Below are 15,272 nucleotides of genomic sequence, written 5' to 3' on the forward strand. Positions count from 1 at the left end.
TAATGGGCAGTAATGTTTTGGGCTTTTTAGTAAGAAGCAAGGTTTAACTTTGAGAACTTATTGTTATGGGATACAAGCAATGTATCCAAAAACACGCATGAATAAAGAGATTTGTATCTGCACATTTATGGCACAGTTTTGTGTTTTTGTCCTGGATGTCTCTTTTAACGAATGTTCTTTTTCAGAAGACAATGATACATAGTAGCAATGCATTGTTAGCAAGAATTATGGTAACTTGGATCTCATCTATGATGAAGAAGAGAAGAAGCTCCGAGACACTGGTGGTGGGCGGCTTAGTGGTCGTATGTATGACGTCATTTACTTGGTTTTGTAGGAGTGACATCATATGTACGGCTGCTAAACTGCTGCATAATTCATCCTCCAACTTTCTTCTGAAGTCATCTCTGTGACATGCTTCATATTTTTATCTTGACTCAGTTTTATGTGACTATATTCGGTTACGAGGTTAACAAATTCCCCTGGGGAAAATTAGACATGTGCAGAATGAAACAATTTGTTTTATGTTTCATTTCGATTTGTTATTTCCATACATTTTTTTAGTTCATTTAATTTGTTTTCAGAATTTGTTTTGTTTATTTGAGTTCGAAACAATTCAAATTTTCCAAATTAATTTGACCGAATTCGGAAAATTTTAATCAATTTGAATACCATTTAAATTCCGTTCGAAATCTATTCATATTTCATTCAAAATCAAATTTATTCTATTCGAAATTCAAATTTTGGAAGATAGTTATTGTCTTTCTATTCCATTCTATTCTATTGTTTTTCCTGATCAATTTTTTCTATTTGTTTCTTTTATTTTCTATTATATGCTATTTTTTTCAATTCTATTCAAATTTATTCTATTTGAAATTAGAATTTTGGAAGATGATTATGTTATATTCTCTCATTTTTTTTCAATTCTATTCTTTTCTATTCGAGTGCTAATGTGTTCTATTCAAAATTTGAATTCTGGAAGACGGTTATATTCTTTCTATTTTATTCCATTCTATTGTTTTTTTCTATTCTTTTCTATTCTATTCTATCATATTATTTTATTCTGTAATCTATTCTTTTCTATTCTCTTCAAAATCTGAATTGCAGAAGGTTATATTCTGTTTTATTCTATTCTATTGTTTTTTTTCTATTCCATTTTTTTCTATTTGAATCTGAATTTATTCTATTTTAAAATGTGAATTTCAAAAATCTGTATATGCTTTCTATTTTAATCTGTTCTGTTCTTTTTTTATTCCATTCTATTGCTTTATTTTCTATTTTATTTTGTTCTGTTTAACTCTATTCTTTTTTATTTTATTATTGAATTTTCTATTATATCCCTTTATTTTCTATTCTATTTTCTCAATTCTTTTATTTTATATTTTATTTTTTCTATTATTTTCTATTCTTTTATTTTCTATTATATTCTTTATTTTCTATTCCTTTATTTTATATTCTATTTTATTCTCTTCTGAAATTCAAATCCAAAATTATTCAAATTCATTTAAAAAAAAAAATATTCAAATTTGATTTGAAAACTATTCTAATTTCATCCAAAATTTTTGCTTCGTTATTTCGGATTTGTTTAAATTGGTTACTATTATAATTCAGAAACTCGGATATATCCGAATTTCCGAATAACAAACAATTTGTCTGAATTTGAATTTGGAAAGAAATGAGCTGCACATGTCTAGTGAAAATACATGTTCTATTGATGCAGAATTCTAATTGTCTTGATAGCAATCCTTTGGAAATGTCCAATGATATATACACATTTATATTATCCACATTTGTTTGATAGATGCTAATGCCAATTGTATAAATATTGTGAAGTGTGCAGGGCCCTCTCTGTTTCCAGGCCCCATAGCAGTAGTCTTATGATTTTCCATGGCTATAGTTATACCCTTGTATAGGGCCCATGAGGATCTCCCTTTATACCTCTTAGGCCACGTACACACGGGCGGACTGTTTGCCCAACTAAGTCCGTCAGACAATCCGACAGACAGTCCGTCCTACTTTCGAATGAACGGACTTGACCACACACGATGAACAGACAGTCCGCCGAAAGCTTGCGCGATGACGTGTACAGCACGTACGACGGGACTAGAAATAGGACGTCCAATACACTGCAATGCAACCTTTCGCTGTGTAAATCCTTTCTGAGCATGCGCCATACTTAGTCCGTCGAACTAGCCTACTCACGAGCGGACTATCCGCTGAAACCAAGTTTGGACGGACAATATTATGGAAATTCCGAAAGACTTAGTCCGCCAGACTGTCCGCCGAAAAAGTCCGCTGAAGCCCACACACGAGCGGATTGTCCGCTGAAACACGTTTCAGCGGACCAAGTCCGTCAGACAGTCCGCCTGTGTGTACGCGGCCTTGAGGTGGTCCTAAAGAGCAAGTTGCAAGTGTTATTTTTATTTTAAGTAAAAAAAACAAAAAAACTGAAACTCAAATATCTGATTAGTTGATGAAGGCAATGCAGACCCTTTTTATACCTCCATTTTGTAATTTTTGCTTTTGCAGAATATAAGTATATAGAGAAAGAAAACTCCCCTAGCACCTTTACCGGATTATGTTCCTTCTCAGCTTTAGTCTTTATCTTTGTCTACAATCATTTCCGTACAGTTAGTCATTCTGTCCCTAAGAGAAGAATTAGTCAGTGGATGTATCCGCAGGTTGCCTAGGAAATTAAGATCTAGATTATTTTGTCCCCTTGACATTATCCTTTTAGAAAGAATTTCAAATATTCAAGGCTAATAAAGGTCCCTCATTAGTTGGTAGATTTTGCAGGAACATCAAGGAACTTTTGTTAGAAAAATCATTAAATGTGATCGACGGTGACACTCATATTTGATTAATAGGAACAATCAGAAAAATATATAAATGATAAAAAATATGTAAATTCTAGAAGAAAAAAAATTAGAAAGGAGTATATGTAAAAAAATAAAAATATTAGATAGGTAAATAAATGAGACATACAGTACTGTATAAGGCTCCATGCACACTGAAGCTGATAAACTGCAGTTTATTGGCGTTTGGGCGTTTTTTGTAAAAGCCCATAAACTCCACTCTATGTTAGCCTATGTGTCCATGCACACATGGACGTTTTTCAGCTTTAATGAGCAGTGGAGTTTATGGGCTTTTTTCTGAACGCCAGAAATTCGCGTTCAAAGTGCCGTTTTTCAGCGGCAAAAAACGACAAACGCTCATTAACGCTCATTAACGCTCATTAACGCTCGTTCATTAGTGTTCAGCATTCTATTTTTCAATGCATTGTGGGATTTTTGGAGTGTCCTCTGTGTATTTTTATAAAAAACGCCCATTAACGCTAACGCTGTAAAACGCTCATTAACGCTCATTAACGCTAGTATAAAACGCTGTTAAAAGCAGGTTTTTCAACCAGCGTTTTCTGCCAGCAATCTGGCATCCAGAAATAGCTTTTTTGAGCTTCAGTGTGCATGGAGCCTAAAGGTTTTAGGCAGTTGTGGAAAAAATGCTGAATGCTTTCAGAAATAGAAGTGTTAATAGTTATTTTTTTTATCAAACAAAATGAAAAGTAAATCAACAAAAGAGAAATCCAAATCAAGATTTGGTGTGACCACCCTTTGCCTTAATAGCAGTATTGATTCTTCTAATAGGTGGCATTGATGGGCACTGATGAGCACTTATAGGTGGCATTGATGGGCACTGATGAGCAATAATAGATGGCATTCATGGGCACTGATAGACATTGATGGGCACTGACAGGTGGCACTGATGGGCATTGATGAGCACTGACAGGCAGAACTCATAGGCTGCAGTGATGGGCACTGATAGGTAGCATGGATGGGCATTGATGAGCATTGATAAGCAGAACTCATAGGCATTGATGAGCCTTGATAGGTGGTACCAATAAGTGGCATCGATGAGCACAGATAGGTGACTATGATGGGCATTGATAGGCACTGATAGGCTGCACTGATGGGCACTGACAGGTGGCACTGATAGGCAGAACTCATAGGCAGCATTGATGAGTGCCGCCTATTAGTGCTACCTGTCAGTGCTCATCAATGTTGCCTATCAGTGCTGCCTATCAGTGCCACCTATCTGTGCTCATCAATGCTGACTGATAGGAGGCACTGATGGGCATTGATAGGCAGCATTGATGAGCACTGATAGGTGGTGCTGATAAGCAGAATTGATGGGCACTGATAAGTAGCATTGATGAGCAATGATAGGTGGCACTGATAGTTGGAATTGATGGGCACTGATAGGCAGCACTGAAATGCAGCACCGATAGGGGGCATTGATAAGCACGGATAGGCAGCATTGATGAGCACTAATAGGAGGCACTCAGGGCCGGCGCTACCACTAGGCGGATTAGGCAACCGCCTAGGGTGCACTGCCGCCTAGGGCGCCCGGCTGCTGGCTATTTTACACTGTCCTCCACAGAGCCATGTCACGCAGCGCCCCCGCCCTGGCTCTCCGCTCTTATGTGTTTTCAGATGAGTAATCCCCCCTCTCTGCTCTTCTATCAGCCAAAGAGTGTCACAGGTCCAGTGTCATAGGTCCAACCCCAGGGCGCTCTCTAATGTGTGAAGTTGGGGAGGTGTGGGCGGCCAGGCATCCATCGCTACATGGCCGTGAACAGCGAGGGGCTGGCAGAGAGCAGATAAGCCGGAGAGCCGGGGACTCAGGAGAAGAGCTCCACCGTGGCCACGCCTCCTCCGTGACATCGCCCCCTGACCCCGCCTCCCCCAGGAGGCAAGCGCGCGCAGTGTACCCCATGCTTCCAGAGCACGGACTGCTCCAAGTTCCTCTCCGAAGCTGGATGACAGGCTCGCCGCTCACTGGGGGCACAGAGCTGTCACAGAGGACGGGCAGGAGGCGCAGGCTGCAGCGGGAGCCGCTAGAATTGGACGGATCGAAGCAGGAGACTGGCATCATGGTATAGAAGGTACTGTGTGTCATACACACCTGCAGACAGAGACTGGGACAGTGGTGGGACTACAGGAGCAGGGCTAGGGGTCTCTCATCTCCTTTAAACTCCTCCTGCCCCTCTCTCTCAGTCCTCCCCCTCTCTCTAAGCCCCCTCCCCTCTCAGCCCCCCTCGATCAGCCCCCCTCCCTTCTCTCTCAGCCCCCCTCGATCACCCCCCCTCTCCTAGCCATCCCTATACTCTCAGCCCCCTCTCTCTCTAAGCCCCCTCCCCTCTCAGCCCCCCTCGATCAGCCCCCCTCCCTTCTCTCTCAGTCCCCCTCGATCACCCCCCTCTCTTAGCCATCCCTATACTCTCAGCCCCCCCCCCTCTCTAAGCCCCCCTCTTTTCTCACCCACCAGTCTCTCTCAGCCATCCTTCCTCTCTCAGCCCTCCCTATTCTCTCAGCCCCCTCTCTCTCTCTAAGCCCCCTCCCCTCTCAGCCCCCCTCGACCAGCCCCCCTCCCTTCTCTCTCAGCCCCCCTCGATCACCCCCCTCTCCTAGCCATCCCTATACTCTCAGCCCCCTCTCTCTCTAAGCCCCCTCCCCTCTCAGCCCCCCTCGATCAGCCCCCCTCCCTTCTCTCTCAGCCCCCCCTCTCTCTAAGCCCCCCTCTTTTCTCACCCACCAGTCTCTCTCAGCCATCCTCCCTCTCTCAGCCCTCCCTATTCTCTCATCCCCCCTCTCTCTAAGCCCCCTCCCTTCTCTCCTAGCCCTCCCTTTTCTATCAGCCCCCCTCTCTCGGCCCACCCTATTCTCTCAGCCCCCTCTCTTCTCTCTCAGCCCTCCCTATTCTCTTAGCCCACCTGTCTCTATCAGCCCCCACTCTCTTAACCCCCCTCTCTCTCAGCCCTCCCTTCTACCTCTCTCTCAGCCCCCCTCTCTCAGCCCACCCGTCACTCTCAGCCCACCCATCACTCTCAGCCCCCCTCTCTTAGCCCTCCCTCCATTCTTAGCCAGCCATCCCTCTCTCAGCCCCCACTCTCTCAGCCTCCCTCTCTCTCAGCCCTCCCTCCTACCCCCTCTTTTTCAGCCCCCTCTCAGTCCCCCTCTCTCTTAGCCCCCCCTCTCCCCTTCCCCCAATTAGCTGGTCTTGCCTAGGGCACAAAATAGGCTAGCACTGGCCCTGGTCAGGTAGGCAAGTGTATGTGTCAGGTAGGTCAGTGTATGTGTCAAGTCACATGTGTTACAGGGGCAAAGGGGGTGGAGTCAGGGGCGGAGCCAAAGTGGGGGCGACAAAATTAGGTTTCGCCTAGGGTGCCAAAAATCCTTGCACCAGCCCTGGAGGCACTGATTATCAGTGTAAACAATTTACTGGCATTCTTGACAGTTAATGGCTCTCCTTTTCTCACATAGACACAGCGTGGGAGGAAAGGGCTGTGGATAACTGACAAGTCTGTTCACATGTGATCAGCTTATCGCATGGTAAAGTGCCGCTGGGATTGCTCTGGATGCACGTCCCGGGAGCACGCGGGATGCAGAGTTCTGGGAGGATATCCAAGGACAGCCTCTCAAAATTGGAAGCCCGGGGGTCAAATGGAGGGGACAGGGGGGCCCATCATGGTTTCTTGTGCCAGGGCCCTGAAGATTCTAATTTTCACGTACCTGGTCGGAGTCTGAAGTGATGAGGTCAGCCTCTCTTGTATCTCCGGTCCTGCTGAGAGTGGAGACAGAAGGACCCAAGGGACAGGAGGAACACGAGTGCCTGCTGGTGTAGCCCTGGAAGCTTGAAGCAGGTGATGCGACTCTTGGAAGGCAGAAAGTCGCAGCAGGTCACTGGAATGAAGTTGCAGATACTCGGGATGCAAAGTAGAGCCAAACAGGAGACAGGAGCGTAGTCACAAGGATAGCCGGGTTCGGTAGCAGGCGGGCAGTGAGGTACAAAGGCATCAGGCAGGAGCAGGGTCAAATAGGAAGCCGGGACCAGGAACCGATAAGCAGAAGTGTAGGAGAGTCCAGTAGCAAGGTCAGGGAAAGCCAAGATTCAGCAACAGGTAACAGGCAGGTAACAACAGGATACAGGTACAGAAACAGCTGAAGATCGGTCAGCATCCGTCTGAATTCAGTGCACCCCTTAAATAGGCCGTCTGGCACCAAAGGAATGCGTGGATGCACTCCTGGGGATGCGCACATTGCTTTGCGCACGAGCATTGGTGCATCTGCGATCTGTTGAGTTTCTTATGTGCACGTGCGTGCGTCGAGAGCACAATGACAGTTCTATAACACTAATTATGCCTTTGCTACAGACACTCATTATTGCACCACTCTCCAGTCCTTCGGTGAACAAACAGCGCCCTGCTACAGCCAAATATTTCACATTTTGACTCAGCAGTCCAGAGCACCAAAGTAGCAAAACTAAGTTGTGAAAACCTGATAAAGGAGAAATCCAACAAAGCGACACCACAGAATACGATTCCAATTATCTTGGATTATAACATCCAACATAAACAGATTGAAAGGATTATTAAGCGCAATTGGAAAATACTAAAAGCCGATAAACTCTTGAACGACATTTTACCCACTTGCCCTAAATTCATCTATAAAAGAGCCCCTACCATTAGGGACAAGATTGTGAAGAGCATCCCAGATCCCCCAGGGAGAGGGTTTACTTTTTTCACAGGGAAGGGTTTCTTCCCCAGTAAGAGGTGTTTGCCTGCACAAAAACTAAGCGCCCCAACGAAAAGAAAAAGGAGTTCACTTCCACAAGCACTGGTGATACCTATACCATCAATGAATTCATCTGCTGCAACACAGTGGGTGCTGTTTATGCCTTGGAGTGCAGTTGTGGACTGCAGTACATTGGGCGCACTAAAAGACCACTAAAAACACGCATAAAAGAACATGTGCAAAACATATTAAAAGGCTTCGACAAACACAACGTGTCTAAACATTTCTTAATCCACCACAACAAAGACCCGTCACAACTAAAATTTTGGGGGATAGAGCCCTACGTGAAACATTGGCGTGGTGGACATAAGGTCCGCACCTTGAGCCAACTCGAATCCAAATGGATATATACATTAGATACATTGACGCCAAATGGATTGAACATTGAGTTTGACCTCAATTGCTTTATTAGCGACTTTTAAATTGAACCAGCAAGTTTTTTTCCTGGAAAACAGAAAAATCAATCTACTCTTCCTTAGGTGGTTTATTGAATATAGGAGAATCGTAGGCACATTCGGGACACTCCCCCCCACTATGGATAGGCTTTTCACGTCTTTTTATAGTCATCTTCCCTTCCCCCTCCCCCCTCTTATGATTAATGATTGTTATTATGTCCATTATCTTTCTCACGTTTTAATATAACTGTTAGATGAATGGTTTTATTCACTCGGCGATATACGTCATTTCCGGGTACGTCTATATTAAAATTTTCTGATATATTTATTAATTATGCGACTTACGCTAGTGCTTTATTAATTAAAAAAATTCCTCTAATATTTTAAAGATTTTCTCCAGGAATTTTTAATAATTTCTTTCCCTTCCCCTCCGATTATATTAAATGTAATTTTATTTTTATTTTCATTTTCCCCTTATAGTTATATATATACCTATTGGTACAACATACACATATCTATTAATATATTTTTTATATTTTAACAGTGTATGGTTTATTCAGTGCCACATAACTCAATACGTCCCTTAACTAGCAATCTTGCTTGTTTTATCTGTGTTCACATTTCTTTATTTATATTTACATATGTAAAATGGTCCTCTATATCCAGTATGTTCACTAACCATTCTGTGACATATAACTAACCATATCAATGGCGCCGGCCACATTTCCTGTTTAATGGATAGATGGGCGGGTGCCTTCTATCCATTTCCGGGTTTTAAAACACAAGAAGTATGCCAGACACCAAAAAAATGCCCGCGGTCCCCTTTCCGGTGACATTATCAACAACAAAATGGCCGCCGGCTGACTTCCGGGTCTCCATAATAATGGCTGCCATATACTAGCTCTGTTTAAGCTATTTAAAGAGGAAGTAAACCCTGATGAGTTTACTTCCTCTTTTTTTCCCTGCAAAGGTAAAGCATAATGGACTACTATGCATCGCATAGTAGCCCATTATGTGTCACTTACCTGACACAGGAGCCAGCGAAGTCGCCGCTGTCCCCTGTAGTCCGCCGCATCCATCTTGCTTGTGGCGTCTCGCAGCTCCGCCGAATGACAGCGGCGAAGCCGCGATGACGTCACTCCCGCGCATGCGCACGGGAGTCAACAAATGTGGCAGCTCCATTCTTGGAACTGCCGCGTTTAGTGCGCCTGCGCGCCGCTGTCTACGGCGCATGCGCCGTAGACAGCGGTGCCCGTTTTCGGGCAAATATCTCCTAAACCATATAGGTTTAGGAGATATTTCTTGGACCTACAGGTAAGCCTTAATCTAGGCTTACCTGTAGGTCAAAGTGGTTTGTAAGGGTTTACTTCCTCTTTAAGGACACTTCCTACTGTTGTGTTTATCCCCTGATGAAGTCACGTGACCCGTGACGAACACGCGTCGGGACACAGCAACCAGGAAGTGACGTAGACCGAGCCCGCAGCTCGTTTATACACTGCTTGTACAGACTGTTTGTTTGTGAGTATTTTTAAACTGTTTTAATAACAATAAACCTGTTGAAGCACTTTACACTATGTAGTATTCTTCCTCCATCTCTGCTTAAACCAATGTATATGCCATACCACTGAGGAACCCTGACTGCAATACCACAGAGGAAACCCCCTTAAAGGGACCATATCATTGGCCAGGACCTGGGCACTCCACAGTAAAGGGAAAATTCCGCTAAAGGATCCCAAAAAGCTCTCTATATATACGCTGTTACCTTACATACTGCTTTTATCAATAGATATATCCTCCTTGTGTACAGCGCACCACTACCTTTCTTACTCATTAGTCCAGAGCACCTGCTGGCTTTTTTATGTATAAGATATGGGAACAAAGCCAAGCGACTGAAGTGTCGTTTATTGGTACATTAGAGTGACAGTAAAACAATAGACTTAGTCGTAGCTAGTTTGAAATAGATAGGACAAGATATATATATTGTAACGTGGGGGACCATTAGCTCTTGTGGTAGATTTGTCAGTGATTCAAGCTAGTCAGGAACTATATTTTAGAGCACAGTAGCCCATTTTTATTAAAAAAGGCAAATAAAAGTCCTTAACATAAGGGTTTCCCACACAAGGGTTCTTTTCCAGCAAATACACACAACGGAAAATACATAACAAATAAATAAATATGGACAGCTTCACGTTGGCGCCCACAGCTCCGATCTGGCCTTAGTCCTCAGGCCGTTTCCCTGCCTCTTGCAGTCACACACGGTCTGGCTGCCTCCTGCGGCCCCTCTGACTCCTGGAGACCTTCTGTTCCTCTTGGCATGGAGCAGTCTCCAACTGGGAGCCATGAGGTATTCCCATACTCTCATTATAAGGGCTGTGCTCACCTGCTCACCTCCCTCAACAAAATCTGGACACAGGTTTGGAGATCCCGTCCCACCCTAGACAATATGGAATCTCCAAACTAAAGAGCCCCATGACCGATTACCAAAACCTGGAGAAAGCTGCAAAAGCAGTTTTCTCCAGTCCACATCTATGCATTGAGGTGAAAAAACGCAAACCTTTACAACCCCTTTAATAATAGTGACAGAATGTAAGAGCAAAATAAATGACAGAACTACTATTGAAAGATTATGTCAAAAATAAATTAACCAGAAGTGACAGGAAAGAGAGATAAAAAACCGGCACAGAAAGAGCTCACTAGGAACAGGCGACAAGTGCAAAATGAACAATAAAACTAAAATAGGATAGGATGATATTATTTGATTAATAGATCCACATCCCATCTATGGTTCATGCCTGTAGAGATGCGTGTCCCCAACAGAAAAATCCACTTGACTTTTTGTTCCAGGAGCCTTTTGTGCATGTCTTCTCCGCATACCGAGATTCTGATTTTTCAATAATAAGACACTTTCCTGTCCTGGAATCCAGCGATGTCGGCATCGCAGATGATGTTTTCTTTAGCTGTTGGGTGCTGCCGTCGCCATTGCGAGTAAGGGAACCTGGCAGTGTAGCCTTACAGCTTCACGTCGGGAACCCTGGGGGAGGAGGAGGGAGCGCCGCTGTGACTTCATGGGCCGTGCCGTGTGAACAGGATGCCTGTCAAAGACAGGTACAGTGCCTTGCAAAAGTATTCACCCCACTTGGCTTTTTACCTAATTTGTTACATTACAGCCTTTAGTTCAATATTTTTTTTAATCTGAATTATATGTGATGGATCAGAACACAATAGTCTAAGTTGGTGAAGTAAAATTAGAAAAATATATACATAAAACTATTTTTCCGAAATAAAAAACTGATAGTTGGCATGTGTGTATGTATTCACCCCCTTTGTTATGAAGCCCATAAAAAACTCTGGTGCAACCAATTACCTTCAGAAGTCACATAATTAGTGAAATGATGTCCACCTGTGTGCAATTCAAGTGTCACATGATCTGTCATTACATATAAACACCTTTTTGAAAGGCCCCAGAGGCTGCAACACCTAAGCAAGAGGCACCACTAAATAAACACTGCCATGAAGACCAAGGAACTCTCCAAACAAGTAAGGGACAATGTTGTTGAGAAGTACAAGTCAGGGTTAGGTTATAAAAAATATCCAAATCTTTGATGATCCCTAGGAGTGCCATCAAATCTATTATATCCAAATGGAAAGAACATAGCACAACAGCAAACCTGCCAAGAGACGGCCGCACATCAAATCTCACGGACTGGGCAAGGAGGGCATTAATCAGAGAGGTAGCACAGAGACCTAAGATAACACTGGAGGAGCTGCAGAGTTCCACAGCAGAGACTGGAGTATCTGAACATAGGACGACAATAAGTTGTACACTCCACAGAGTTGGCCAGAAGAAACCCATTATTTGGAGCAAAAAATAAAATGGTAAGTTTTTGTGCCATTTTGTGGGAGACTCCCAAAATGTATGGAGGAAGGTGCTCTCGGCTGATGAGACTAAAATTTAACTTTTTGGCCATCAAAGAAAACGCTATGTCTGGTGCAAACCCAACATCATCACATCACCCAAAGAACACCATCCCCACTGTGAAACATGGTGGTGGCAGCATCATGCTGTGGGGATGTTTTCAGCAGTCGGGACTGGGAAACTGGTCAGAGCTGAAGGAAAGATGGATGGTGCTAAATACAGGGATATTCTTGAGCAAAACCTGAACCAATCTGTGTGTGATTTGAGGCTAGGACGGAGGTTCACCTTCCAGCAGGACAATGACCCCAAACACACTGCTAAAGCAACACTTGAGTGGTTTAAGGGGAAACATGTAAATGTGTAGTCAAAGCCCAGGCCTCAATCCAATAGAAAATCGGTGGTCAGACTTAAAGATTGCTGTTCATAAGCGCAAACCATCCAACCTGAAGGAGCTGGAGCAGTTTTGCAAGGAGGAATCTGCAAAATCCCAATCCCAAACTCATAGAAACTTATCCAAAGCGAGTTGGAGCTGTGATAGCTGCAAAAGGTGGCTCTACAAAGTATTGACTTTAGGGGGGTGAATAGTTATTCAGATTGACTTTTTATGTTATTTTGTCCTATTTGTTGTTTGCTTCACAATAAAAAAAAAAAAAAATCTTCAAAGTTGTGGGCATGTTCTGTAAATTAAATGATGCAAATCCTCAAACAATCCATGTTAATTCCAGGTCGTGAGGCAAGAAAACACGAAAATGCCATGGGGGGTGGGGGGGGGGGGGGGTGGGGGTGAATACCTTAACAAGGAACTCTTTTCTCTGTTTTTCCAATTGTGGCACCTGAGGGGGAGAGGAGACAAATGAGCCGAAGTTCCACTTTTGGGTAGAACTCCGCTTTAACAATGTGTTTGATCTGCAGCATTCCCCACCCCACCATGAAAACACTGGACCATGGGCAGCTGCCAATACCCCCCCCCCCCCCCCCCACACACACACACACACACACACACACACACACACACACACACACACACACACTCCTGTAGAAATGCATTAAAAAAAAGCTTAGAATACAATAAAAATCATCTCACTTTGATAATGAAATGGAATTCAGCTTTGAACATTGTACGTGACCCAGAATAAAGAAACTTTTAATGCGAAATATATAAAGTTCAGAGCAATCTTCTCTTTCTACATCTCAATGCAGGTTTTTTTTTTGAGCTGTCAAATTCTGCCCTTTCGAAGGTAAACATAATACCAGTAAAACAGGAGCCAACTTTATACATACACAGAGGACACTTTTAAAGATGTAAGATAGCAAAGATGCTATTGCATTAACAAAAAAAGCATTTTCTTCAGTGCCAACATTATTTGCAAAACTATAAAAGAAGAGCTGGGTTTTTGCTGTAAATGGGTTTGATTACTTTATGTGCTGATTCTATTTGATGTTCAAAGCAAGCGTAAAGCGGTATTAAACTAAAAAACAAAACAACTGTATATCGCACCTTACCAATCCTTGGATGTGGTTGCTGCGTTTGTTTTTTGTTTTTTTTTGGGCTTTTTTTCACCTGGTGATCCGGCCAGTAACATACCTCCTGTATTAAGGTGTCTCCTTTGGGATGGATAAGCTACGGAGACACTTTTGGGCAGCAGCATTGTCAGTCTGGGGTGAGAAGAGTGTTAGATGGACTAGAAGATTTAGATGGACTTGACAAATAAAGTTGAACTCTAGCTCACACTCTTTTTTCCCTTTCAGCAATGGCGGTGCATCCATACCAGGCGCAGGAGCGCCGCCCCCTCTCTCCTGGCACCGCTCTATCACCATAGATAGATTCATGCATTGCATGAATCTATCTATGGTCACCACTGACACCCCCTATTCAGGTGTCAAGCCCCTTTTCGGGGTGCCTGGCACCTGAATTACAGCAGTTGGGGTGTTTTTTGGAAGCGTCCAAAGAGGTGAACAGCTGGCGCAATGCTGTGCATTCGCTTTTCACTCAGCTGTGTGTTAGCAAAGCAAAGAAATTTGCTTTGCTAACACTGAACCGCCTCTTAGCCAATCAGGTGCTCGGGTCTGTTACCTGTCACCTCATTGGCTGAAACATCAGGTGCTGTGATTGGACGCCTGATAGAGAGGACGGAAGAAGACATCGAGGAGTGAGCAGGACACCGCCGCTGACCCACTGCGAGACAGGTAAGTGGCGGGTGATGCACACTGGTAGCATTTGATGGGGCACACTGGCAGCAATTGATGGGCACACTGACATGCGTTTGATGGCACAGTAGCTGCGCTTGGTGGGCACATTGGCTGCATTTGATGGACACAGTGGCTGCGTTTGATGGCACAGTGGCTGCGTTTGATGGCACAGTGGCAGCATTTGATGGCACGGTGCCTGCGTTTGATGGACACAGTGGCTGCGTTTAATGGCACAGTGGCAGCATTTTATGGCACGGTGGCTGCGTTTGATGGGCACAGTGGCTGCGTTTAATGGCACAGTGGCAGCATTTGATGGCACAGTGGCTGTGTTTACTGGCACAGTGGCTGCGTTTAATGGCACAGTGGCAGCATTTGATGGCACGGAGCCTGCGTTTGAAAGCACAGTGGATGCATTTGATGGGCACAGTGGCTGCGTTTGATGGTACAGTGGTGGAAATTGATGGGCACAGTAGCTGCTTTTGATGGCACAGTGGCTGCAATTGATGTTTTTTTTCAGTTTGTTTGCGCCCCCCCAAATGTTTTGAGCACCAGCCACCACTGCCTTTCAGGATAAGAATTTTACATAAATGAACCAAAGCTGACAATTGTAAGCACCTTGTCAGTGAAAAATGTTTTTTCTCAACCCTGTAATTTCCTGTTGTCCAACCTGCAGCCCGAGGGCCACATGCATCCCTTTGGTATATGATGTGCAGTCCTCAGACCTCAGCAGTCTGTAATGGGAACATTCATTAGGGTAATAGCATTAATCTTTACTGACCTCATGTATAGTGATGGACGAACTTCCGACGGGATGTTTTGCGAACGCGGCCCATAGTTCGCGAATAGGAACGTTCGCGGCGGGCCCCATTGACTTCAATGGGAGGCGAACTTCGCAAACCTACAGGTCAAATTTGCAGCCACAAAATAATTAATAGCTGTGCAAACATAGTCCCACCACATGGCCAATGACATAACAACTACAAGCATTCTTTTTTTATATGGGAAATTGTTGTGACAATTCAGGACTGTGGAGAGCATGAAGGCAATGGAGGAGAGGGAAGGTCACGGACCAGGGTAGGCAAAGAAGAGGGTGCAGGAGATGATCACCAGCAGCGTGACATACAGCAATGACACCTGCACCGT

At 44.0% G+C, this 15,272-nt stretch overlaps 1 protein-coding gene across 1 annotated transcript in view; it reads left to right on the top strand.

Annotated features, from left to right (window-relative positions):
• Nucleotides 1-15,272, top strand: part of LOC143996002 (calcitonin receptor-like) — a 480,350-nt gene that overhangs the window by 247,644 nt on the left and 217,434 nt on the right. The gene's annotated exons all lie outside the window — the stretch shown is intronic.

This window comes from Lithobates pipiens, unplaced genomic scaffold (genome assembly GCF_037356315.1).
Source record: "Lithobates pipiens isolate NorthernLeopardFrog02 unplaced genomic scaffold, aLitPip1_a1.2 Scaffold_19, whole genome shotgun sequence".
In the NCBI taxonomy this organism is placed as follows: Eukaryota; Metazoa; Chordata; class Amphibia; order Anura; family Ranidae; genus Lithobates; species Lithobates pipiens.